Source organism: Cryptomeria japonica, chromosome 3, assembly GCF_030272615.1.
Source record: "Cryptomeria japonica chromosome 3, Sugi_1.0, whole genome shotgun sequence".
NCBI lineage: Eukaryota > Viridiplantae > Streptophyta > Pinopsida > Cupressales > Cupressaceae > Cryptomeria > Cryptomeria japonica.
In genome coordinates, this window is record NC_081407.1 from 320,281,524 (window position 1) to 320,289,082 (window position 7,559).

A 7,559-nucleotide genomic window follows, 5' to 3' on the forward strand; every position below is an offset into this window, starting at 1 on the left:
TAAATTTAACTAGTGTTTTTATTCAAAACTCTCTCAAAACTTGGTTTCAACCAGAAGGTTGTAGTTATGATATGGGAGTGTGTTACTACGGTTCAATTCTCGATCTTGATCAATGGTACTCCTAGGGGATGTTTTAAAGCTGAAAAAGGCATCCGACAAGGTGACCCTCTGTCACCTTATCTTTTCATCATGATTGCTGAAGTCTTGAGTAGAAATGTGGTTGATTTGGTGACCAATGGTAGACTTCAAGGATTTAAAGATGCTTCTACAATCCCCCCCTCTAATATCCAACAATTTGTCGATGACACCTTTCTATTTGGTATGTCATCTATCATGGAGGCTAAACAATGGAATAATTTATTGGCAAATTATGCCAAGGCTTCAGGGCAATGTATCAATTATGAGAAGAGTACTCTCCTCTTTTTCAACACTCATAATTACCTACAACTCAAAATTCTCTCGATTCTAAGGTGCAAGACTACTTCTCTTCCGAGGACTTACCTTGGTCTCCCTCTCGCAGTCAAAGAGGTCAATCCCACTTTCTAGAACACTATCCTTGAGCAGATGCAAAAGAAACTTGCTGGTTGGAAAGGAAAATTCCTTAGTAGTGCGGGCAAGCTTCAACTCCTTATGACTTCCCTCCAGGGAATCCTAGTGTACTTCCTGTCCATGTTCAAAATATCTGGGGCCATGGGGGAAAACTTAAGAAAATCTAAAGAGCCTTCCTGTGGATAGGTTTAGAGGAGAAAAAACACCTTGCTCTGGTTAGTTGGGACAATGTGTGCTTACCCAAGTCCATGGGTGGACTGGGTACAAGGAAGATAAATGCCCTGAATAAGGCATTAATGGAAAAAGTTGGCTAGACCTTGGCTAAAGGTGAGGCGGACTGGTGTAACATTATCAGGGCCAAGTACTTGGATCGGGAGCAATTCTATTATAACTTGAGTACGAGAGACCTGCCCCAGGGATCTAAGCTATGGAATATTATCTTGAGAAGTAGATTGGTAATAAAAGAAGGGCTGAAATGGCAAATTGAAAATGGTAGGAAGGTTAGATTCTGGGAAGACTTTTGGATGGAAGACAAGCCCCTAGCTAACATTCGCTTCCACCAAATTATGTTCCACCTAAAGGAACACCTGGGGGATTATATTGTTGATTATATGGAACCAGAAAGAAGAGAATGGAAGAACATTGTCCAGTTCTTCCTTAATAGGCCCAACCTGTTACCCATGGCTCGAGATCTACACAATATTAAGTTGGATACTAAGATCCCCCTGGCCCCTCACGAAGATAGATTCATTTGGAAAGAGACCAAATCGGGCACCTTCTCAGTCAAATCTTCTTACAAACAACTCCTGAGACCCATGACTGACGTCAAGTGCTGGGAGAAGATATGGAGCTCTCAACTGAACCCCAAAATCAACTTCTTTTGGTGGTCCCTAATGCATGGAAAAACCCTAACCCAGGACAACCTAAAAAAGAGGGGCTTCCAACTCCCTAATAGATGCATTCTTTGTAAAGCTGGTGAGGAAACTATTGACCACCTGTTCATCCTTTACCCCTTCGCTGAACATCTGTGGAATAAAACCCTTGAGAAATATGGTCTACAATGGGTCTTTCGGAATGACATTAAGCAGTTTGTTTATGGATGGACACCCCCCTCCCATCACCCCCTCATCCTCCAATTATGGAGGCAAATATCGCCGCACATCTGCTGGGCATAATGGAAAGAAAGAAACAACAAAATCTTCAGAGATACTGAAGCCCCCCTTGATAGTGTCTTCCATAATTGCTTCAAATTGATTTCAAATAATATATCGGGGACGAAGTGGAAAACCCCCCCTAATCCTCCTAGTTGGATGGAGAAAAAAAATGTTGAAAATTGGAAGCTCCCCCTAGAGTTTGAAGTCTTCAATAAAAGTTCTAAAAACAAAAGAAGAATGACCAAATGGTTAACCCCTAAACTCCATTGGCTTAAACTAAACTTTGATGGATCCGCCCAAAACGCCTGCTAGGCGGGTGGTGGAATCATCCACGACTACTTGGGGAACACTGTGGCAGCCTATGCTAGTAACCTAAAGAACAATACTATCATGCAAGTGAAGGGAATGGCCCTCCTATGGGGTTTGGAACTTGCCAATTCCATGGTAATTAAACAACTAGGAATTGAGGGTGACTCGCATATTATTGTGGAAACGGTGAGGGGGAAGGCCACTCCTGGGTGGAGAGTTGATTCCATTTTGAGGGATGTCAGGGTCCTACTGGCTAATTTTGATGACTTCACCATCTGACATGTCTTTAGAGAAGGGAATGCGGCTGCAAACTCAATGACGACGGTGGGAAGGCTGCAAAATGGCTTACAATGTTGGAGGGACCCCAGTCTGCTGCAAGTAACCACCAAGGTGATCTTGGAGATGAAAAAATCCCAAGTCCGATGAGGAACTCGTATATCCATTGTCAGATGAAGAGAGCCAATTTTTAAATTTTAAATTTGGAAGGAAATCCCACTCATCATGGGCCCAGTTTGTCACGTACCTACGGAGGGCCTTGCCATCACCCTAAAAAGGGATGTATTTATAATGATAGTACTGACATCGGGAATGAATACTTCCTAATTATTATTCGGACAGAGCTAACTAGCGATGATAAAGGCGATAGATGGGATAGGTCAAATCATACTAGTTGGATTGAAGGTCCGGACATTTCTAGTAGATTTCCTAAATTTGATATCTACTTGAACATAAGAGATAATAATAACGTCATTTATTGCGTGCTTTTATCTTAAGTTTGACGTAGTTTTTATTACAACCCTACTTTGGCCCTGTTTCGGCTTTGCAATTCTGCTAGTTGGTCTCACATTTGCTCTGTTAAACTGGAGGAAACAAATATGGGGGGGGGGGACAGGCTTAGACTATAACTCGACAAAATTGATGACTTTAAAGCTAAGTCGGCGGTGTGGTTCATCTGTTCGGAAAGCAGCATAGATAAATTCATGGAAAGCATGAAGGGGAACTATGAGAGACTGTCCAAGCAATTTGTGACTTCCTGGGAGGACATAATAGTTACCATAGGGGGTATCTCTTTCAAAATTAATGAAGAAGTTATTGCACAAGCGATGGGACTATCTATGGAGGGGAGAAAATGGAAAAAGTAGAGTCGCATCTCAGATACCACCAGCCTGAACTAGTTCTTCCGTGAAGGCAAAAACTCGGTGAAGAGGGCAGGCGGTTTCAACCGGGAGGAGGTCCCATCTCCGTGGGATGAGGTTTGTTACATTGTGATGAAATACTTCACGTTGGAGGGAAGGTATGGAATCTTTTATTACTACCATCTCCCTTTCCTTAACCACCTGAGAAATAAGGACTACATTTCCATTCCGTTTTTCTTGCTGCATTCTCTAGATTCTAATGTCAAGGATATTGCCGAGGCCAAGAAAAAGGGTAAAGATTTCCCCATCCTTCACTAGGGCCTCATCTTGCGCCTTTACAACTTCCACCTCGCCCTTTGCCCGCCCTGAAATATCTCTGTCCAGAATGTGACTGATACCAGTCCCTCGGCCTACCCTACTGCTAAACATAATGCTAGCCCCCCCTCGGCTTCCGGAAATAGGCTCTTGCAACAAGAAAAATAAATAGTGCTCCCTTGAAGAGGTCAGAATCTAGGAGATTGATTCTGACATGGAAATCATAGACGAGGCTAACACCCCCCACCGCTCAAGCAGACTGGCCTCTAAACCCTTGGAAAAACCTCTAAGAGATCCCTCCTCCTCGCATGACACTAGGAACTCAAGCCAAACTGATAATGTGGTCCTTTTCCACCCTACCTTGAACCCCCACTTTGTCAGTTCCACCAATGCCTCCGAAATTCCCACAAATTCTAGGAGCTCGGAGACTGGCCCCAAGTCCCAAACAAATTCTCCCTCCCTGACTCTCAGGTTTGATAAATTGATGGTTGTGGAGGAGGTGAGTAGCATAAAGGAGGAGGATGACAACAACCTAGTTGAGCTGGGGAAAAAAGTGGAGGCCCTGTCTGATAATGTGCAGGATATCGTCAGTAGGCTGGAGGCTGTGGAAACCAAAATGCATGATGTTTCTAAATTTGTGTTGAATGTGATGCATTGTTCGACAACCACCCTATTCGTTCTGCAGGAAAGTTCTTCCAAAGGCAAAGACAAGGACGATGAGGACTACAAGGCCCTGTTCAAATTCCTCACAAAGGAATGGGCAAGAAAGCTCCTCCCCAAGAGGAGCCATGGGAAAAAGAAATGAAATGTCTTAATGCTGCGGAAGTCTGGTTTTTTGTCTACTCCTAGCAGTCTATGGGCAGATAGATTTAGTTTATGTTTTTTGAACTTTTATACTTATTGCCCTGCCTGGCAAATGTCTAAAACTTTTTCTAATACTTTTTTATATCTGTTGAACTTACGTAGAATGATCATAGTTTTTGATAGAGGTAAATTGTTGTAACTCTGTCGTTAATATGCCGACAGTGGTTTTGCCACTATTTTCTTTGTTGTTCTAGTGGGTCAGCCCCCTTGTTTTTTGGTTGCTTTTAATATAAAAAACAAATGCTTGTCTTTTATACTTATTCAATATATTCTCTCATTTATATATAGATAAAAAAAGAATTTAAATATCTAATTTATTATATATAATTAGTCATCAAAATTGATATATATGTGCACTTTAATTGAAATTAAATTATATTTCACGTGAATATTGATTATTCGATATATGAATATATTAAAAATTTATATAAATTGAAAAATACATAATACAAATCTTTAGATATGTAAAGGAAATGGACATGGGATGTGTTTTAGCTCAAGTGTCATATAGTGTAGTTGTGAAGAATTAAGATTCTATACCTTCTTGTTCTAGCTTTAATTTTTTGTAGTGATGATATGATAATGGTAGTGAGATTGCAGGCCCTTCCAATGCCCATCATTAACTTTTTGCATGTCATTTATTAATTATTATTTTAGTAAGGGTTGTCTTATGATTTATAGATTGTTGATTTTGAAGCTAATTACAAAGGAAGTTGCCATTTTTATTGATGTAATTTAGTAATACTATATTTTAGAGATTCAAATCCAAATGCCAAAACTACACAACACTAACCAACAATAAACAGAGATGATCTCTAATGTTTGGTATGATGATCTACGATTAAAGATTACAAAATATAATCAAATCATAATAGCAACACTTCAAAACACATCTGGAATCACTAGAACAATATCAATGAGGCCTTACACAAAAATAATGAAAAAAAACTGAAATTGCTAAAATATTGAAGCTCTAACGCAACCTATGGATAAAGTTTCTATATGTGAGCAATGGGGTCTCATCCACTATCCACCTGAAACTTATGTATTTTCATCTACAAGTCTCCAGTCTCTAATGGGTTTTCATCCACTCAAGAATATTGTAGAACATGAAGTTCATACAAAGAGAAATTAAGTACAAATGACATAATGAATTTCCCCCAAATATGCTTTGTATTTATCTTTCCCTTGGCCACTTTGTTGGGAAAATCATTAATATAAATGTTACAAATTCTCACTCCACTCTAGCTTGTCAAATTTGCTCTTGGCGGGAAAATCATTAATTAGAAATATTTCAATTTTCACTCCACTCTTGCTTGCCAAATTTGATCTTGGTGGGAAAATCATTAATTAGAAATATTTCGATTTCCCACTCCACTCTTGGCGGAAAAGTCATTAATTAGAAATATTTCAAACTATCCACTGTGGCACAAAATCCAATGCCTCACTAAGTGTTTCTAAATATTTAAATGTCCTCTTGATATTGATAATATTTGGACATTCATGAATATTAAATTATTTATTCTCCCTAAGCTTGTCCAATTAACCCACAAAAGAATAAAATGGATTAATATTGACCAAAATCCATTTTCTAACAAAAGGGGACATGCCAAAAAATTGGGCCCCTTGATCCATGCATAGTACAAGATGCAACACTTGAGTCACTAATTAAATTAAAGGGCATTACCCAACCTCGACTATTTGATTTCGTACGTCTTAGTCACCTATTCCAACATAACACAAAAAAGAGAAGCAATGTAATTGTATCGATGATACATATTCTTGTGATTATTGTCAAGCCTTATAATTCCAATTTAGATTTAGGTCTGGTGACAAGTCTTCACAACTCGAGGATATCTATCTATACTGAGCAATCTTTCATGGTTTAAAGGCATTTATTTGTTAAAATAAGGGTCATATAACTTGAAATGGGTAAGTAGTGTATGTGCATTATGAACTTATCCTAGGTTGCTATCCTATGTTAACCACAAAAACTGTAGTAAAGGAGAGTGTAGGAAAACAACCATTGAAAATGACTATAACTGATAAAGACATGTCAAAGAAAGAATAGGTATGATAAAAATAAAACATTATGCTAAAGCAATTCCAATCTAGAGTAAGTAAAGCAAAGCATCCACTAATTGCTACTTACACTATCTAATATGATTTAGATAATAACTGCCACAAGAAACAATGAATGTAAGAAATGTTAACTAATTTGAATTCAAAATATCTACCCAAATTAAAAGCATGGAATAACACTAATTAAGTTAAGCTAAACTAAGAGTAACTTTACCTCAAGTGGGCCCATTGGGTAAGTACTTGTCATGAGATTACAAAATCACACAACTAATTCATAAATACATTATATTTCATTCATTATAGGCTTACATACGTTGCTTGCAAAATAGAGATGCTACGAGAATCAAAGTGTCGTTAACCTTTCTAGTTTATGCTTGGACTCATTTATACATTCAAACCTACAACTTATTCCTCTAACTAACTATTGTTTGATCCTCAAATCTAGGAAGAGTTTTATTGAATAGACAACAAAAACATAAACTAATGAAGAGTCCTATAGGATTGAAATTTACAAAACTTCATGACATAAATGTCCACTTGAATAATTACAATAGATTACTAAATAACACGCCTTCAAGTGGTTAGGAACGTTATGGAAGAGATCCACATGTGAGTGTCACTCCTAGATAGCTTAAAATACCTGGGACAACTTTTGTTTTGTTTAAAGCTGACTCTCCCTTTAGTTGTAGAAATTCACACAATGCATGACTACATGAACAATTGCTTTTGATCTGAGTGAAGTGTTGCATATCAAGTTAGTACATACAACATTGAAAAACCATTACAATCTCCCATTCTCATCCATAACATACACAGTTACAAGCATATATATATGTATTAAATTTAGATGCATTAAATCAACATATTAAGAGTGTCCACACGAAAGCTTAATAGTATTAAAGCTTAATAATATGATAAAGTAACATGTGATGTGTACAAATACTTTGTTCAATCCTTTGCAAATGGTAACCACTTTTTCTAAACAACTAAATAGCTTTTGACTTGAAATATTTCTTCCTAAGATCATAAAATAATATTAATCAAATCTCCTTCAAAGATGCACTTCTTACAACCTTAACTTAAAGACATGTCCATCCTTGACACCAAAAATTCCTACTCAACTTTGTTATTAGATTGGTAACTAAGAAAT